The sequence below is a fragment of the Halichoerus grypus genome, chromosome 6 (genome assembly GCF_964656455.1).
Source record: "Halichoerus grypus chromosome 6, mHalGry1.hap1.1, whole genome shotgun sequence".
NCBI classification, from domain to species: domain Eukaryota; kingdom Metazoa; phylum Chordata; class Mammalia; order Carnivora; family Phocidae; genus Halichoerus; species Halichoerus grypus.
In genome coordinates, this window is record NC_135717.1 from 108405972 (window position 1) to 108427422 (window position 21451).

The 21451-nt window shown below is 33.6% G+C and overlaps 1 protein-coding gene across 3 annotated transcripts in view; it reads left to right on the forward strand.

Annotated features, from left to right (window-relative positions):
- The window catches only part of CNTN1 (contactin 1), a 359923-nt gene that overhangs the window by 110686 nt on the left and 227786 nt on the right, over window positions 1–21451 (forward strand). Inside the window, exon 3 of one of the 3 annotated variants that reach the window (XM_078075892.1) lies at window positions 6731–6829. The exons of the other annotated variants lie outside the window; for them this stretch is intronic. The gene's annotated coding sequence lies outside the window, so the exon portion shown is untranslated. The remainder of the gene's footprint in view (window positions 1–6730; window positions 6830–21451) is intronic. 3 annotated transcript variants of the gene reach the window in all.

Sequence of the window (21451 nt, forward strand, 5' to 3'; positions counted from 1 at the left end):
ATCCAGGGACTCCAGGATCATGACCTGAGCCGAAGGCAGTCGCCCAACCAACTGAGCCACCCAGGCGCCCTGTAGTCCCTACTTTAAATCACTTGTCTGTTTTTAATTTAAATCATCATACATTTCAGTAAAGTATCACTTTGTTCCCTAAGATCCCTACATCCACTCCCTTTTATGAGTGCTTCTTTAATTTCATAGGACAAACATCTGTGATGAAATCTTATCCAGGAAATTACAGTTGCAAATTTAAAGATAAATCTGCTTATGAAAAAGTGAAGTTGATGGCCGTATATAATAACTCCACAAAAACAAATATTTCACAAAAGAATTTGCTGGTACATTAATATCCTGCTTTGAGACCTAGCTTTTGGTAGAAAATAAAATGTGTTCTAAAGTATTCATCTCAAAAGGAACTTATACAAAATTGTTTTATTAAATGAAAATATAACAGTTACATTTTACATTTTAAAACTATGGTCAAATAAGAATGGGAAGAGTGTGAATAGGAAACACTTTTGCAAATTTATTTTTGAAATAGTTCTACATCTGTGGAATTCTGCATCACCACAGGTTAGTTGTGTAAAAAAATCTAATTTATGTTGTTAGCAGTCAGAACAGTGGCTTTGGGTGGGTGGTGGAGAATGGAGGGGAGAATAAAGGGCCTCTGGACCTCTAATAATATATTGTTTGTTGATCAGAGTGCAGGTGGGATAGCTATGTCAGTTTGTGGAAATTCAGCAAGTTGTAGAGTTAACCTCTGTACACTAATGTGAAATATAGTATAATTCAAGTTTTAAAATATTTGTGCATGTATGCACATCCCACATGAATGTACACAATATATACTTGTGCCCTATAATTATGATGTGATTATTTTAAAAATACATGTATTTAGAAGTTTTTAATTAAGTGCCTTTTTAGTGATAGTGAGGCAAAAACTTATATAAAGTCCGTAAAAGGTGTTTGTATTTTTAAGGTTTTATACAATCAAATATTGTAGTTAATGTATCATCTATTTTGTCGTTGGCATTTATTCATACATAAATTCATAAAATAAACCTTTGTTTCCCCATTAAACCTTATTGAAGAATCGACTCATGGGTTGAATCATTCTTTACAAAAGCTTAAAAATCCTAAAAGACCTAAGAGGGTACAGACTTCTGTTCAATTAAAAAATTGAGACACAGTGAAGTAGGCCTAAATTATCTTGAGACTAGAAATATATTTGGAACAAACTATTTTGCAAATATTTTAATTTGTTACTAGAGAAGACAGGAAGAATATAATTTTTAAAGCTCTTCCCTAATATATATCTAGAGACAGATTGACATATACCCAGAGCTGTTCAGTGAATCTCATGGGGTAGAACTGGTTGCTGATATCTCTTGACCTGAAGTTAAATATGCCTTCCTCCAAGAGCATTTAGTCACTTAAAAAGAAAAACTGCTATAAACACATGATGGGGATTAAGGAACACACTCGTGATGAGCACCAGGTGATGTATGAAGTGTTGATTCATTATATTATACACCTGAAACTAATATTACACTGTATGTTAACTAACTGGAACTTAAATAAAAACTTTAAAAAGATCTGCTTCTCTTAAAATAACTAAAAGTAAATAGGATTAAATAAGGATTATAATAATTATTTGGGAGATATAATACCTTTATAGACTTAAAAGGCTTTAAATTATATTTTTCAATTATACCTGTAACCATTAGTAGGATTCTTAGTTTCTTCATTTTACATAGATATTGAACTACAATTGGGTCATTTTTTATGACACCTGGGAAGCCATGGCAGTATACTGATATCTGTAAGCTAACTGAATATTGAGAGAATGGTGGGTATTTTAATGGAACTCAGGAATCCAATGATACAGGGACAATGTAGAAGTACCTCAGATTTTTGAGACATATTAGGATACCTATTCCCTATAGCTTTTTCTTCCTCCTTATTTCATGAATTTATTTCTTGATGACCAAAGAGATGTTATAATATATATACATATATGTATATGTATAACTACTTGTTCTAATATATATTAGAAGTTTTCCATTTTGCAATCAATTTATAAATGATGTCAAGATAGCAAGTTAACATAGGGCTTTCAGTTCATTTCGTTATCTACATCTCAGGGTTTCATTCTCCACCTACTTTTCATTGCACACTTTCAACCCTGAGTTATTTCTTTGACTTCCATACCTTAAACAATTCTGGTCGCTATCCAAACACCTAAGTGTGTTATGGCTTCATTATCAATATGTCTTTTGGAAATTCTATAAGTATCCATTCCTTACCAACCCCTCCCTTGCTGTGTGCAATATTATAATCTCATCTCACCATCTTCTTATGATATCAGTAGTTCTTTTTTCTTTGGATAAGAGTGACAGAAGGACACTGAGTTACCAAGTCCTGAAAGTCTTCCATGATTCCTCCCAACCTCTTCATACTACTTAGTCCTACTGACTCTAATGTTCAAATATCTCTAGAATATTTTCCATATATCCACATCCCTATGTCTGCCTTGTTTAGGTCCTCATCACTTCTGGTGGATTGCAAATGGTATTCTATTAAACATATATTTTTCATTTGTTTACTGCTCCCAGTCTGTCTTTCAGCTACAAAATCTAGTCATATGATTCTCTTGGTGAAATTTTTAAATCTCTCTGTAGAATAGCTTCAAACTCCTTAACAGTGTAAAAAATGTTCTATATAATCAGAATTTGAACAGAGTTTTTGAAAGAGCCTTATATAAGTCAGATTTTATATAATTTTTCCCTATCACCTGACAAAATGTCTATTTATCCAAATTCTCATAATACACACAATTCAGTTTCTCAAGCATATTATGTGATATCTTGCCTCCCTACAAATGCATGTTGTTCTCTTTACTGAAAATGACTTTTCCTTCAAGACTTTTCTTCAAGATTGAGCTTTGGGAAGAAATGAGTTAATGTTTCTAAAGTCCTTACTGTGTCAAGAACTGTGTTAAGTGATATAAAGACATTGCAATATTTGAATTTCCTAATAACTCTAAGATGTTCATATCATTCCCATTTTAAATATGAAGAAATCAAGGAAGAATTTAAACTCTCATCTGGATGACTACAAAAACTATACTATAACTATTGTGCTCTAAATTATTTATTTAATTCTCACAGAAAGCTAGAGAAAGATATTTAATTTTATTTCTGTATTATACAAACAATATAAAGCTGATATTCATGGAGTGTGGCTAGCATGTGAAGCCTGAATTTATTTTCAAATTTGTCAAACATTAAGGCCTATATTAATTCCGTTATACCACTCAGTTTCTTTAAATATCACCACCGCCATGAATCATTTCCTAAATACACTATGGGCAGTTGGTAATGCCAGTATTTCTTCTTACTATGCCTCATCTAGTGGAGTAAAAATAAGAATTAATACCTAGAAGTCATTTAGCATACAGGCATAGTGCCCTTTAGTAATTATCTCATTTGCATATCTTAACATATATCAAAGTGATTATAATCATCACTCTGTATCTATGTGTTTACCTGTTTCCACCACTAAAGTATGACTACTTTGGAGGCGGCCACTGATCTGTACATATTTATTTTCCTAGCACCTAGCACAATTCCTTTCTTGTAGAAGGTACATAATAAATATGTTTAATTAAATAAATGTGTTATGATTAGGGGATGATTATAGTATTGGTAGGACAGAGCAAGAAAAGAAGAAGGGATTTCTTAAATCTCAGAGAAAAAAAAGCAGTATGCTCCTACATCCCTTGAGCTTAGAAATGGAGAAACTTTGGTAGGCTGAATTATTTTCCTAAGGCTACATGGCATTATGTTTTCTTATAATGGATATAAATTATGCATTTTTCCAAATGGCAGTAGTCAGATAGTCTAGTTATATATCTTAATAGATACCACAAATTTAGCAGACTAAATATGCTTTGATTTATTTGCAAATTTTGATTGACTTTATTGACCCTATTGTACATTACAGAGTTTACTTCATATTCTACATGCATTATAGATTCAAAATACTGGAAAAACCTCTTGATCTGCAAAGAGATCAAATTCATCTAAAATCACCATCTCTGTTTTCCCTCCATTTGAAAAGATCGGTTAAGTGTGTTTCTTAGGCATAGCCAGACTTCTGGAAAGCGGAAATTGGTTCTTATTACAGTTTTTGGCTTTGTTTTATGTAAGAGAATAATTGACTACTTTTCCCCCAGTTGTTCCCATTCAAGGCTTGTTTGCAGCTCCCTCTGTGATGTTTTAGGGATTTATCACCCCTATAGCTTTTCTTATGCCATATTCTTCTTTGCAGACTTCTAGTGTTGTTCTCTTCTAGGTCCATGAGGTGTTTGTGTGTGTTTCTCCCCACCTTTAAGACAATTGAATTTGAAAATGCACCAGGTAGATACAAAGATACATTTTAAACTTGGGTCTTAGATATTTGTATCAGAGAAAAGATACTGACTTTCTTCTTGCTCACTGCAGGAGAGATGAACTAAGTTCTTCCTATCCACCTAGTTATGCATTATTCAATCATATTATTACAGAGAGGTTAAATTTCTAATGCTTACATGTGTAATTATTTTAGTTTATGTCAGCAATTTATAGCTCCTAAATGACTATACTCTATATCCCCATACCTGATAAGTTACATTTTAAAGTTTTCAAATTTTCTACTATTTTTAAGTGAGGTGTTATCTTCATACAAAATTGCTACTGTAGATGATTAAACTGATAAAATTCTTGGCAGGATATTAATCCTTAGCTATAACTTCTATAATTTTTTAAATGTTTGAGGTCTTTCAATCTTCTGTTTAAAGAATAAAGAATATTACTCAGATAAATATTATAAAATAAGGTCTAGGTAGTTCACTTGAAGTATATTAGGTTAGAGGCAATATATACAAGTGTTCAAATAGAATCTTCCTGGGGTAGAAGAAAATATTATGGAATATGAGATATATAATATACATAGTAATTGGATGGTTAATTTCTTAGACTGCCATTTAGAGTATTTCAGTATAATCTTGATCAAGTAGGTGCAATTATCTTTTCTATGACCTAGCAGTCATGCTCTTACATGCTTTGGAAAGAAGAAATATTTCTCTGAACATCCCTGAACTCCATCCCTGTTGTCATCAGCACTCCTACTACCCTCACAGGCTGATCTCAGTTGCTACTGGTTTATTGACTGAAAGTCACTGTGATCATGCTTCCTCCAAGGCTGAATTGCTCCCTGTAGAGTGTAACTGTTAGAAAGGAAACCTTGGTTATACTCTGACAGTTTTTCTCTAGTCTAGCCCCAAGCTATGAACTTGAAGATTTCACTTGGGTCTTACAAATAGTCAGGTGTGACAACATAGAACTATGATAATTGTGTGTGTGTATGTGGTACTTATGTGGATATAAAAAGAGGCTTTGGAAAGACACAACATTAGGTTTCTAAATGATCGCAGTAACATCATATTTAATCTTCTTTTGGTGGATAAATAAAGCTTAATTAATTTTTACACTGAAGATACTTTGGGAAATAGACAAGCGTTTATATACATTTGCTGTTTTACATGGCTCTCCCACTTTGGTATTTTTCACAAAAATCATTATGACATTTTAAAATGCTACCTATGTTTTCCTTTGATGAATATTAGCATAATGAAATGCACATTTTGTTTTAAAGCCTGCTTTTTTGAGGTAGTGAAAAAAGAGTAATAGAAACAAACCATGGTGTGTCCTTAGAAGCTTAAATTCTAAAAGAAAGGACTCTCAGAACTACTGAAACTCCCAGAAAAAAAGGTGCTTACCATCCAAAATACTTAACAATGATGAACATATGTACCCACTATGATGTTTAAAAAAATCTCTTCCATGTTATTCAAATGAAAAATTAGTTATTTTAAAATTAAAGTCTTCTAAGAAAGGTTATCCATATGAATCCGGGTAAAAATCTATGATTTGTAGCCATACATCTCTCTTTATGTTTTTTTTTTTTTTCTTAATTTTCAGTTTAGCCTGTTGATTTTTCAGAAATGGCAGGGAAAAAAACAACTCTGTATATCTCACTTAAAATGTAAAATATTCAGTCTAAATCTTCAGAAAGTATGTCTTTTGAATAAAAGAAGACAGATACTACAGTGTTTCTGCCAAAGAGAAAGTCCAGTTTAAACATTCTGCAGTATGCAAATGTTATCTCGTCTATGTGAGTGTTTTACCCGAGTGGATGTTGCAGGGTTGGAGCCTTCTGTCTGTGATTTAGGTTGTAATTTTATTTGTGGAAATAAACCAATTGCTGAGCTTCAATTGTCTTAGTGATGAGGTGATCAATAGCCCATTACTGGATAGAACAGCGACTACAGGAAGTGCATTGAAGATTTTAATGCATGAATTATGCATGCGGTGCTCATTCTTTAGTCTCCAAACAGAATGACAGGGTTTGTGAAGTCGCCTCAGATAGTTTCTTGCATTAAGTGACTGCAGTGAAATGCTTAATATTTTCAGGCATAGAAGCAGCATTGACTTGGGCCAGCCGAATTTGGAAGATGTAAATCCCCCAGCTCCTAGCACAGAATGCTTTATTTGAAAGTATTGCTATGTAGGGAGACAGCTTCACTGTCATCTAACCTGCTCTCCCCAGAAGGTTGGCTGAAGGATGGGAGCGGCTGTGCCTGCCTCTGAGGTCACAGCTTGAAGTCCTTTTAACTTGCTTTCTGCTGCAGGAGAGAGGCGTATTGTGGTATAACTGTCACTGCATTTATTGAAATGGACAATTTGCAATAAATACTATACTCAGAACAACAGACAACTCAGGATATCAGGTAAGTGCAAGGTTTTTCTCTAGGTTAGGTAATTGTGAGAATGTGCTGAGTTAGGATAATGGTGATGCAGTATTAGTAAGGTTGACTCAGACCTCAGTATTGCGATGCAGTGTCAGGTTCTGAATTGTTTTGTTAATTGAAAAGTGACTTTATTTTATATTTTTGACAGTATTGTGCCATAAGGTATTTTATTTGCATGCAAAAGCTTTTCAAGAATGTACCAGAGCTTAGATGTGTGTGTGTCTTGGATAGATAGCCTGCAAATTGGGGAGGGGCAGCACTGAGCATGAGCTGAATCAATAAAAAAATTAACTCCTTCTGGAGAAGTTTTAGCAAGGCTGTGGTATTCCTTTGGCTCAGATTATTTCCTTTATGTCAACATTTTCACATTATGGTGAAAGATGTTGGTAGACACCCAGAATGTTCAGTCCTTCTCCCAGAAGTAGAGGATAGCACTGAGGTACTCAAATTCAAATACTGTGTTGCATACAAATTGAACAGATGGAATTGAAATAATTTGGAATAGCATGTCCTTGAAGGAAGACCTTGTTGTCAGAAAACAGTTTGAATTCTACCTGGAGTGTTTTGTTTTCTTTCCTCCTGCCCAGTGTGCCTTACTCTAAAAAAGAATGGATAGATGGTATATTCTGAAATTTATGCCAAAAAAAGTTTTATTTTTTTCTTGATGTTTTAAAAATTAAGCTTATATAATTGTAGAACCTACTATATAAAAGCTGAATAAAATTCACAAAAACTCTGAAAAACTGAAAAGTAATATACTACTGTATTTGCCAGTCTTTGTGAATTAAAGCTGCTTGCTTAAATATCATGGCAAATAATTAATAAATATGTAAATGATGAGCAGTATGATATGAATTCCTCAACCTCTCTTTAGAGTGGGAAAATAGCATTAAAAAAACATTTAGTAAGAAACTCTAGGTATAGTAAAATGTTTTAAAGATGATTTTAAACAGTAAATATATACTATTAGTGTATATACACTAATAGTATATATACACATATGTATATATGTACACATATGTTTATACACACATATATACATTATAATATATAATTTGTAAAACATAATATGTGCAATATAACATGTATGTATATGTACTTCTTCAAGTAGGATGCTAAGTTTTAAAAAATATGTTTGCTAAATAATCTATCAAGAACCAGTAATAGATAATGCTAAGTATGCTTTGTGAAGTAGGCATCACTTATAAAAAAAGGAAAGAAATACAGAGCAATGATAATAAGAGCACAGGAAAACTACTTTTCAAGATTTCACAATGTATTTCAATTCTGCTGCGGTATTACTCTATCGAGTTTCCTTTCAATTGCCTGGTAGTATGGTGGCACAGAACTCACATTGTAGAACGTGTTTAAATCTGCAAAGCTGAGCTAGTTTAGGTACAGGAGGAAACTCACACATTGAGTTTTTCCTTAGGGAGGGGAAGATAGGAAGAAGTAACCGCCTATACATTTTAGAGTTCTTCTGATGCTGAGTCATGGTGTTCAGTTCTGCTCAAATGCCCCCTGGCTGAGGTGGCCCATTAACAGCTAGTAAAATGGAATTGAAAGGAAAATGAGAAAGAATGGAGGGGGCAGAAACTTAGAGATATTTATTGTCTAACAGCATACTAAATTCTGAGTAATGAGTATAATGGCAGCACTACTTGTTAGAGGTTGCTGATATGACAGTAGGAGAAGAAAAGCCCCCCATGCTGGATGACAAGATCATAGCAGTAAAATTAATGGACTAACATGCTGAGAGTGTATAAACAAAGGGGTCCACGTAACACTGCACTTGTTAAACCTCTCTGTCATCATTCTAGTCTCAAACTTAACCCTAGCCATTACTAAATATCATTGAAAATACGTGATGGTTAGATAAAGAATATTTCCTGGATCATGTGAGGGAAATCTGGAATGAGATGCTCTCAGTTCCCAATTCCCACAGTAGTTGTAATTAATTTTTATAGATTGTCAATTGGGAGAAACTAACAAGAGATAAATGAGGATATTTGAATATCAATCACAATATATGAGATGAGACACCAAAATGAGGTTAGATAATGATTATTATGGCAAAGCATAATCATATTAGATGCAGTTAGGAAGGAGACTGAAGATCCAAAAAGGATATAATAAAAGGTAAGAGAAAATGGAATGAGAAACCTATATAGCAGTGAAATATTAAATGCAGGATTTTGAAAGAAAAATGTACCTAATGAATAGTTGATACATATTATTAGTGCCCCTTAAAATCAATTTATAAGAATTCTGAAATATTATGATTCACTAATATAAGCCTTAATTTACTTTAAAAATGAATTTTGAAGATGACTTAATAGACTGAGAAATCAGTTGAAGAATATTTCAAAATGGTAAGCCATCAATTTTCTTTTTAGTATAAATATTTATACTAATGTTTGCACATATGATATAAGAAATCTAAGTAGAAACCCATCTATATCTAAAATTCTCTATAGGTCCTGTATATCTCTATATGTGCTGTATTCAGCATTAGCCATAAACTAGGATTATAAAAAAGTTATGAATCATTTATTGGAATACTAGGAGAGTAAAAGAATTTGAAAGGGTTTTCCAAACTTAAAACACACAAATTGATTAAATCTGAGTTTATATATATATATTTTTAAAGATTTTATTTATTTATTTGAGAGAGAGAATGAGATAGAGAGAGAGCATGAGAGGGGGGAAGGTCAGAGGGAGAAGCAGACTCCCTGCTGAGCAGGGAGCCCAATGCGGAACTCGATCCCAGGACCCCGGGATCATGACCTAAGCCGAAGGCAGTCGCTTAACCAACTGAGCCACCCAGGTGCCCTGAGTTTATATTTTTGTGACAAGTCCCCCATGTATATTTTTTTAAGATATATTTATTTATTTATTTAGAGAGAGAGGGTGTGGGGGGAGGGGCAGTGAGAGAGGGAGAGAGAGAATCTCAAGCCGACTCTCTGTTGAGCATGGAGCCCCACACTGGGCTCCATCTCAGGACCCTGAGATCATGACCTGAGCCAAAACCAAGACTTGGATACTTAACCAACTGAGCCCCCCAGGCTCCACCAACCCCGCCCCCCCCCGCCGTATTTTTTAGTAAATAGTTCGGATGAGTTATAAGCTTTGTAAGATTCACAGAAATTTTTTCAAGTATGAATTTATAATAGAGAGTGATACCAAGAAATTGCATCTTCTCTTTTCTCTCATTGGAAAAAATAATAAGATTAGTTCCTCCTTAAAATATATTCCCTAAGAAATTAGTTTTTGAAATATTTTCCTTTCAAAAATGCTCCTAAAATTTGACTCTGAGGATGTGTCATTTTAATACTTCATGCATGTTTTAGCAATCTCTTTCTTCTGATTATAAATATAAATTTCACTGTGTTTTTCATTTTAATCACTTTCCTCTCATAAGACAACTAGGTATAATGAAGAATCATTTATTTAAGGATCTTCCTGTGTGCTTTTGCTAGGTATTCTGGCTTCATAGATATGAAAAAAGATGAGGGGCAGTGCTTTCAATAGAACAAATAATTCAAATGTAGGAAAAAATTATAATATAGCACCATCCAAAATATTTGGTAAAAAGTTTAAGTGTCATAGGACAAGTAAAGAACCATACTCAAAATTTTTAAATGAAGTCCAGGAGAAGAATATATATACATAAAGGCATAGAAGCAAAACTTTATATTCTAGTGCCAGGACTGAAATAGAGGAATTGCATAAGTATAGTAGAGAATAAACAGGGTGGGAGCAGGTAATTAAGAATTTAGACTTGGTTTTATAGTCATCAGGCACTCACATATGTTATTTAATCCTTTTGGAGGCATTTAAAGCTCAAAAAGTTTCTGACCCTTGAATCAGATGAATGCTGAACATTTTTTAGTGATTGTTAACTCAAAATTAAATATTATAATATTCTTGCCTTTTAGTCTGTATTCTCATGCTTTGCTGACCCTGGAGGGACTGCCCTTCCCAAGGTTAGCTAATTACTAGAATTAGTGAACCAATTACCCTTGAGTTCACTTTTCAAATGCAAAGCAAGCAACCAGGAACCCACACCTTAAACTTCCTTCTTTATCAGGGTTCTCACATCTGGCCAATTTCTTCTTGCTCTAATCACCCCAGGGACAAGTGCAGGACAACTAGGGACAGTTCTAGTGCCCCCAGAGCTTCCTCAAGTAATTCAAACTAGCCAATCCTAAATCCACTTATTCTGCCTCCTTTCTGAGAAAACCACAATAAAGGCTTTTGCTCATAGTTTTCTCCCTCCTTCTGTCTCCTGATTGGTCCCTGACCCCCAAGATTCCCTGTGTGCCCCCCGGCATGGTATGCCCTCTTCTCTTGGGATGTGTGAGTATAACAGCTATGTTTTAAATGGCAAACATCATCAGATCTATTGGTTTTACCATACCAAAATAATAATAAAACCTATATAATAATAAAACCTATATAAAAAACAAGCATGAGAATGTCTTAATATCTTTAACACCAATTAACATCAATGGAGATGTTAATAATATTCCCAGTATTTAAAATAAGTCAGTCAAGTCTTTTTTAAAAAATCATTACTGTTTTATTAAACTGCTATATTCAGATTTAAGGATAAATCCTAAGTGAACCTCTTATAAACATAAGCTTAACTCCTTTCTAAGTTGTGGTTGATAGAGGGAGGGTATATCCTCCAGAAATATGAATGGACAGTTAGAAGTTTTCAGTCTAATGACAAGCTACATAGGTCTAAAGTTTAAATATTTTCCTGAGTCTGTTTTAACTTGTGGTGTATCTGCTTCATAAAAACAAGCATCTACCTTATCCAGCAACTAAATCGATGTCAAGGGAAAATGCCACCTTATGCTCCTAAAATATCAAATTCTGAAACTGTAATAAGCAAATGCTAGTGTTGTTTATATAATGTCTTTGGTGTCCAGTAAGCAACACACATCCTAATTAAGAAATATTTCTGCTACATTAAGCCTACAAAATTGAATTGAATTGTCTTGAAAATGTGGTGTCCAAGAAAAGCTTGTTGCTAATCAGTAAATGCCAAACATTGGAACAATGAACCAAGCACAATTAACCACAAGACTAACAAGAATTCAGCCACACAGAGGTAGTGCTCTGAAGAATATATACCAAAAGACAGTATTGATATCTTTTAGTGGTACACTGTATTGCTTCAAAACACTATCACTGAAAGAAATAGAGAACAGTAAATGACTTTGAAGGGTAGAAGAATTAAAAACTTAAATGCGTGTTTGAACTTAATGGTTTTTAACTTCCCTTTCTACTCCAAGAGTGTATGCTATGTTATGAATGCAATCACAGTAGTCCTTTAAGATATGAACTTCTGATAAAGAAATTCAAGTAGAAAGTTGGAGATGATTTAGATTGAGAATAGGTTAGAAAAGATACTAGTCATGCTAGCAGATGGAAGGGCAGCAAGGTAGGTGGCTGAGAGGGAATCTGGAGGCAGAGCTGTGCCAGAAAGAACATAGGAATTTAAACAGATGGAAGATGATATATTAGTTGGCAAGAAGAAAAGCTGGGTGACAAACAGGAGGATCTATTGAAGAACTGGGTGAGGAGGCAGCCAAGAGGTGAATTGGATGGACCAGTAATAAACAAAATAGGTCAGTATGAGGGCACCCAAGTTCCAGAACAAATAGGCAAGAATAGTGGAAAACAACTATAATTGCCTTTATGTGAACCTGGGAAATGACTTTTATTAATATTTTTTTAAATGTTTGAAATTATGATCAACAGTCATGTTCTATGGAGGAAAAATTTTAGTGGAAAATTAAAAAGTGCTTACCACTGAGGAATATTATTCTATAAAATTATCGTGAGCATGGAATTTATTTTTTATTTCCTAATTTTGTATTTTCTATATTTGAATTCTGGCCCTGGCTTAGCTAATATTTGAGGATTTGGCTGCAAAATAATACTGAGGGGTAATATAAGTAGAGAATAAGAACTTTAACACCTACCAAAAAGAATTTGTCAGTCTATAGAAAATTTGAATATAATTATATCTTTAGAAAAATTCCATATATTGTATTGTCTGTTAAAAGTGGTGGTAGCAGTGCCTCAGTAAACATACAGATGATTACAAGAAATCTCTCTTTTCTGTCTTCAGACTTATCTACCTTTAAATCACTATATTCTTAGATAATTATTTATGCTTACAAACATTAAGTGGAATTATTTAACATAGTTAAGTACTTTTTACATGAAAACATAACAATTGTGTTACCATAAAAAAAGTGCCAGGCATAGTAATGTTTGTATGAGGGTGTTGGCTTTATGGCATTTTCTTAAAAAGATTTATTTATTTTAGAGAGAGAAAGAATGCACATGCATGGTGGGGAAGGTAGGGGAGAGGGTCAGAGGGAGAGAATCTTCAAGCAGACTCCCTACTAAGTCTGGAGCATGATCCCGTGACCCATGAGATCATGACCTGAGCTGAAACCAAGAGTCCAATACTCAACCGACTGAGCCACCCAGGTGCCCCGGCTTTCTGGTTATTCTGATTGACCTTCAGATAGATACATGGGTCCTTAGCAGAAGAGATACTTCTATTTGTCACATATATAAACTTAGAATTAATACTACTCTTTTGTTCTCCATCTAAACTATAAACATATTTTTCTGATACATCAACCATATTTCTCAGGTCAATCCATTGCTATCTATTTTACTAGCCAAAGCCCTTATGCCAATATGCCTGAAACTTTGATGTTTATTGCCAGTATGATCATTTCTAAAGTATCTGCATTCTGGGGTACCTGGCTGGCTCAGTCAGTAGAGCATAAACTCTTGATCTCAGGGTCATGGAGTTCAAGCCCCGTGTTGGGTATAGAGCTTACTTTAAAAAAATAAAATCTGCATTCCAATTAATCCCACACAACAGAAGCAAGGATGATTTATCACGGGTTATCTGGGCTGTTTGACTTTTTTTTAAGTGATGCATGTAGTTGCCATTTTAATCCTTTGAATTAAACTTTTGAGCACAAGGCTAGCAGCAATATCTTCCCAAGTTCTAAGTAATTCTCTTGAGTTGGGAAACCACATTTGGCAAATTCTACACATATGCCAGCCACTATGCCAGACTTTGGGGATACAAGGATGAATAAAACATGAATCTTTCCATCAAGGAGTTTATATTCTAGTGGAATAAACAGATTTATATATACCAGATACTATGGCACAATTTAATAGATGGAATGATGTTTTATCCATGGGTAATAGATATGTATATTACCCTACATAGTTGTTAATCTCTTGAGGTCATGGAACATACTAATTTATTAATTCAGCATATGTTTATTAAGCCCCTTCTATGTGCAATGGCTATGCAAGGGGAAGTTTATTGCCTATTGCCAAAACAGTCTATTGAAAAAGAGACCAGAGCAAACAGAAAGTTTATTGGACGAAGACAGCTCTTGTAAAGATGTAAACCAAGAACAATAAGTGCATATAAATTGGGCTTTAGCCAAAAGTAAGGGAAGGCATCAAGAATAATTTCCTGGATGCAGCAATCAAAGGATAGTTAGAATGGTTTTTCAATAGTTGTATAATGGTTTATTCAGTGTAGTTATAAAATAAATGGTGTTCACTGGAAAATTTAGAGGCTTACACTAAAAAAAGGTAGTTAATGAACATAGTTTGAAAGGAGAGAGGAAGCAAGCTATGTGTTTGATGCTGAGATAATTGCTTTAATGCATATTCTCATTTAATCCTTTTTAGAAGACTATGAGATTCTCACTTTAAAGATTAGAAAACTGAGATTGAGTTTACACTGTTATTAAAACTCTAGGATTAGGAAATTAAAATCTCTCCGCTATATCCCCATAATTTGCTTTTTTGTTGTTGTTGTTGTTTGTTTTTTTGTTTTTTTGGGTATTTTTGCAGGAATCTTCAAATATCAAAGCATGTATATATTCAATGAGATTTTGGACTCCTATGTTCATAGGTTTGTTCATCTATCATTTATTTAACTAAAATGGATATAATGGAACTGGTGCAAAGTTACAAGTTAATTTTTATTAAGATATTTGTAATTAGAAGAAAGTCAAATATAATTTGAAAAATAAACCATCCATAAACATCCTCTAAAAATAAAAGGTCACTTTGCTCAAGTATGGAAAATTTGACTGATGGATAAAGAACAAAATGACACGAGGAAATACATTTAACGAGATATCTAATATATGGACCAGCTTAAATATCATTGAGTAGATTGATGAGTAATGAGTTCTCAATAAATTTATGTTAACCAGTTTATTATTGTTTCCTTTTTTTTTTTAAAGATTTTATTTATTTGACAGAGAGACATAGCGAGAGAGGGAACATAAGCAGGGAGAGTGGGAGAGAGAGAAGCAGGCTCCTTGCTGAGCAGGGAGCCTGATGCGGCACAGGATCCCAGGACACTGGGATCATGACCCAAGCCTAAGGCAGACGCTTAACGACTGAGCCTCCAGGCGCCCTTATTGTGTCCTTTAAAACGTAAATTACTGATAAGAATAATTTTATAGTGCTTTTCCCTGAGAGGTGCTTTTAGAAGCTTTTATCCTTCTTAAGTCCTTCAGGGGAAAATGTGATATTAACCAGGTGAGTTTCCTACATATAATTGAATAATAGAAAGAGTATCAGTTCTGTTTTACTTATCATTGCATTCCTGGCGTCTAGACCAATGCCATGAACATAGTAGATGTTCAATAAGTATGTGATGAGTGAGTGGTCACATGAATTAATGTTATATTTTATTAATTTGAAGACATTATTTTTAAGTTACCCCATTCAATTAGTAGACTTTGGGGAGCACAATTATTATGTAAATGTACATACCGAATGTAAAATGAATCCTGTAGTAGTAGGATTATTTTTTTTATGACAAAAATCTATCTTGACCTAAAGTACACCTGTACCTGGAGATCTGAATATCAAGTCAACAATGGTAGCTTCTTTATGAGTGTGGCCTTCAACCTCAATGAAGAACAACTTTGCTATGCCTTAGGGAACATGCTTGGCTACCAAGATTTAGAAATCTTTCTGTGTTGTAGCACCCTCTTTCCTACCACCATGACCCATGAGTATATTTTGTGATAGTTTTCACAAGGATTATTTTGTAAATGGGAAGTTCAGGCGGCTGGAATGAATATACAGTGTTTTGTTTTGTTTTTTAATATGTTATTGATTAGAAAATTAATGTAAAGTATTTGGTGATTTAAAATGTGAGTAGATATTCTGTCCAACAAAAATATTGTGGATATTTTAATAAAAGAGAAATCATGTGTTAGGTAGAAGTTATGTCAATAACAGGGATGAAAATAATTCAACTATTTTAAATAATATTCAAAATGTTTTCAGACTCTATAGGCACAATTATCATTCTGTTTTTGTCCATATCCTCAGCATTTAGCACATTGCCTGACATATTGTAAACAGTTGGCAAATATTTGTCATTAATTTACTGATAATAAGGTCTTATTGGCTTATGTAATCAATTCATAATAGTTATCGTAAAATAGATCACAATGAGGCAGTAGCATTGTTAAAGAAGTATTAAGAAAGGGTGAATATATTCCATATTGTGACCTATTCATAGCTAAATGACAAATTATATAAAACAATGTGTTTAGAAATAAATGACCTGCAAGATAAACAGAGATCTAGGCCATAAAGAATGTGTCTTACTGAGTCTAGGGTTGTCTCATGTTGTTAAGGTTGACTGGAAATAGTACATTGTTTCTTTGGAACTTACTAAAGATGTTAAATAAATAGAAAATTCATGAGGGGAGTAGAAATAAGCATAAATAATAATAAAGTTATTGAAAGATGAGATTATTTGTGCCAGAATACTCAATTAGAGGAGAGAAAAAACACGGCCAACTGTGCACATAGATATATTTGGATGAGACCTTTGCAGGGGAGCATGAATGCCACATATTGTTGATTTTTAAATAAATCATTTTGTAGGAAAAAAATGCTTTGTCATAATGACTGTTTTGAAGTTATGAAATACAATATAATATACAAATATGATTATTTTCTGTGTTCTTTATTGCAATAGGATGTGGTCCTCACTTATGGAAATATTAATGCCTTTAAGTGAATCCCTCCTTTCATTTAAATTGAACTTAAATTGATGTTTTTACAGTAATGAGAAAAATATTTTTGATAATCCAAGAGAAAGATTATTTAGAATTTGTCCATCTAGTCCCTCATCAAGAATAAAATGAAATCTTAGAGTTGAAAGTGGTCATATAAAAACTGTGACTAATCTTCGGGGCGCCTGGGTGGCTCAGTTGTTAAGTGTCTGCCTTTGGCTCAGGTCATGATCTCAGGGTCCTGGGATTGCGCTGCATCAGCTCACTGCTTGGTGGGAGTCCTGCTTCTCCCTCTCCCACTCCCCCTGCTTGTGTTCCCTCTCTCGCAGTCTCTCACTTTCTGTCAAATAAATAAAATCTTTAAAAAAAACTGTGACTAATCTTTAACTTTTACATGTGGAAATAGAGTTTCTGATGATTGAGGCTTATTATCTAAGGATCTACTATTTAGGCATACCTACATATAGAAAAAAAGTTTCAAAGCATCCTAGTTAGAAATTGAATAATAATATAAAAATTACAGTAATTTTTTCCTTAATTGTAGGATTCTTGGTTCATATTTAATGTTCTTCATAAAATTAATTTCTTAGTTTAAGGGAAAATGTTCTTTAATGAACTCTTTTGCTTCTCTAAATTATCTGTTTTGAGAAATTCTTAAGAAAAGAAAGGAAACTTCTATGAAAGAAAATCATTCCTCTGTGATTCAAAACATGTAGAATTCTTAGATTTTAACTACAAAAGTATAATGTTAGAAGAAATTCATGAGCATGGAATAGGAAATGGGTACTAATTTAGACATGCTTAGTGTCAATATAAACTTAGTTCTTCTTTAAAAGAGTTAGTCATGTGTCAATCAATGTGCCAAAAATAAATGCTTTGGTTATATTATTAAAAACAAAAATTTCAGTAGCTTGTAATTTAGGAAGAAACAAGAGTAAATGTGTTAAAGATGAAATGGAGGAGGTTGTATAAATCTCCGTTTCTCATATGGAAGACTGATTAGGATTAAAATAGTCCAGCAAAGTGTAGATATGCGATAGATATTACAGAAGAACTATGAAGATTATACTACCTAGGAAATGGTAAAATAAGGATAATGAAGAACAGAAATTTAATTTGTTAATTATCTGAAGATGTTATCACCTGTAACACGGTAAAATTACTCTGTTTTGTTGACATAATAAAGCACTATTTAAAGGGAGAAACGGGTACACCAACATTTATTCATTTTATACTTTGTGCTAGGCAGTGTAAGTGTTTTTCATGTTTATTTAAATGCTGTCACTGGAGTAACAATATACATGTTTTATTGTGTTAATAAAACCCAACATTTTAATTTTGTCTGGATATTATATTTTTGTCATGTATGTGTCATATATGTGATTACTATTTAAAGATAATTTAGTATTTAGTCTTTATAAACCATTACATAATTGCATATGAGACCAATTACAAAGAAATACAGCCTTCTATTTGTTTATTATTTAGTTAAGAATGGAGTGGCTAAGTTTGAGCTATAAAGAAAAATAACAAAAATGCATATGAGTAGAATGAAAATTAAATATTCCATGTAGGCAATAAAAATGATTATATGCAAATTGAGAAAATTGGGGAAATAGAATCATGTGATGACTTCAGAGTCTGATCTAAAATGAATTCAGCAAGGAGCGCCTGGATGGCTCAGTTGGTTAAGTGTCTGCCTTCTGCTCAGGTCATGATCCTGGGTCCTGGGATGGAGCCTCTTGGTGGGCTCCCTGCTCAGCAGGGAGCCTGCTTCTCCTTCTCCCTCTTCCTCTGCTCCTCTGCTCCTGCTCTCTTGCTTGCTCTCTCTCTCTATATCTCAAATAAATAAATAAAATTAAAAAAATAAAATGAACTCAGCAAACAAATCAACGGAAAAGTTTCAGTTTATAGGTGTTAGAAGAAGTTACTTTAGCAATGGCATTTCAGTAGAAGTTAGAGAAAAACAGTAAACTCATACAGACAATTGATATGAAAAGAATAGAGCAAAATTTTTCCTTTTTTTTTAAGAAAGAGAGAACGTGAGACTGGGGAGTACAGGAGGGGAAGGGAGAGGGAGAGAGAGAATCCTAAGCAGGCTCCAAGCCCAGGGCAGAGCTGGAGTTGGGGCTCAATTTCACAATCCCAAGACCTTGACCTGGAAATCAAGAGTCAGATGTTTAACCGACTGAGCCACCCAGACACCCTAGAGCAAATCTATCTGTAATTGAAAAAAAAAGATGGCAGCGATGGGGGTCAGAGTATTAAGAACTCAAATGCTTCCGTGAAGTCTCCTGCAGACCTAAGTATTCCTTTAATTTCTTCCTATGCATCATCACCCAGAGAGCAGTTTTTCTTTTCCAGTACCTGTAACAAAATGACTCAAATTAGCCAGAGCTGTTTTTTTTTTTTTTTACATGCATGTTTCAGAGAAAAAAACTGAATTACCTAATGCTTACTCCTTTTTCAATTTGTGTCACTTTCAAACATTGTGTGGCCTATTTATGACAACTAAAAATATGAGCTGAAAATTATTTGAACTTTATTATTTTCAAAGATCTTTAGAGAAAAGCTGAAAAACAATGAATTGATAATGTGGATAGCAATTGGAACTATATCCTACTAGTTATGCACAGGTGCATGCTTAAATAAGGAGCAATGTTAGTTAGTTCAGCAGGAAGGAGTGACTTGTTCCTCTAGAGCTTCTAAACTCATACCTTTTATTGTCAGAGGAACAATAAGCTTTACGCTTACATAGAATGGATTTTAAGGGCTGCAATTTGATATCAGAATTAATATAAGAATTTATGAAGAATGCATCTAATATTCATTTAAATGTTTCTTTTAAATTGTTTTTTCCCAGTGACATTTCTGTAAGTTCAGAATTTCTCTTAGTGTTTCATACTGGGAAAATGTTTTAATTTAATTAAAAATTATTCTTATTTCTTTTATTCAATATGAACTATATAATTGATTGCCCTTTATTTTACTTTGCATTGGCAGCTAGGCAGCTTATAGCTAAATTTTCTATTCAATTCATAAGTAATGTGCCCTAGGCTAGGTTACTTGATTCCCTTCATGCTGGAGTCTCATTCGTTATCACTATGAAGCTTTATTGACTATGTAAGCTATCACAAATTCCTTTTGGAAGTATTATGTATATAATGAACAAACAAATCTGTGAATAATTTATGAGTTAGCATCTAGACCGTCACCTGTTTTGATGAGTCAAGAGATCCAAATGCTATTTTGTATTTATGATAAACACTAATCTGACCACATCCAGTTCTCTTTAAAAGAGATGCAGATATAATAAAAAGAAGAAGTGATATTTCAAAGGCTTTCCCAATTAAATTATTTTTTTCAAGGCCTTTCAAGAATATGTGCCATACGTCTTGCAGCTGGTACCTAGTCTTTAGATCTTCTCAAAGATGAAACTCCTACTGAAGTTATACTTTATTGAATGATATATTATAGTCATGTAGTACAGATAGAATGTAAACCATCAACTTTTTTTCCTGAAAAAAGGCATTAGGATTATAAAGGAGAAAAATCACTTCTTGCTCCATGAATTGCCTTCTCAGACAAAATAATCCAATATAATATAGAACTGTGATGTGATAGAATTTGCGATAGATCCATATTAAGCAATACATAATGAAGTATAAAAAGAAAACATCCTTGCACAATTAGAAAGATCAATAAATATTAGTGGGGTAGTGTCATCAAACTACTGAACTAAGAACCAGAAAACCTTGAGATTTATTCCTTGAGGTTTTAGACAAATGGCTTAATCCCTTTAAGCTTCAGGTTACTAATCTTTAAAATGGGAATTAGTAATATCTGATCTCACCAATTCTCTAACTGCTTGTGCAGTACAAATAAAGCATTCATGGAACTGTTAGTACTTTTACACCCCTAAAAAAAAGTATAAAGACTGAAAAAAGTAAAAATATTAATAGCAACAATGAAACCGTCACCCTTGATTAAAAAGGTAAATTTTAGGGGCACCTGGGTGGCTCAGTCGTTAAGCATCTGCCTTCAGCTCAGGTCATGATCCCAGCGCGCTGGGATTGAGTCCGGCATCGGGCTCCCTGCTGGGCGGGAGGCCGCTTTTCCCTCTCCCACTCCCCCTGCTTGTGTTCCCTCTCTTGCTGTCTCTCTCTCTCTCTGTCAAATAAATAAAATCTTTAAAAAAAAAAAGGTAAATTTTATATCATGTATAAATAGAAATAGAATGTATGAACAAATGAAAGAAAGAAAGTCATTCATTCAGGGAAAGTAAAACATAAACAAATGCAAAAACTATATTAGTGATTAATCCCAAAACAAACAGTCTTTGAACCATTTCCTGCAAAACTGACTCAAACAGTTGTGCTTCAATCCAATTTCTCCATCTATCCTCTTGTTGCATAAGTACCAATAATGAAACTTGGTTGGGAAACAGTGGAGAAACACGTGGAGAAACAGAGTTAACCAGTGC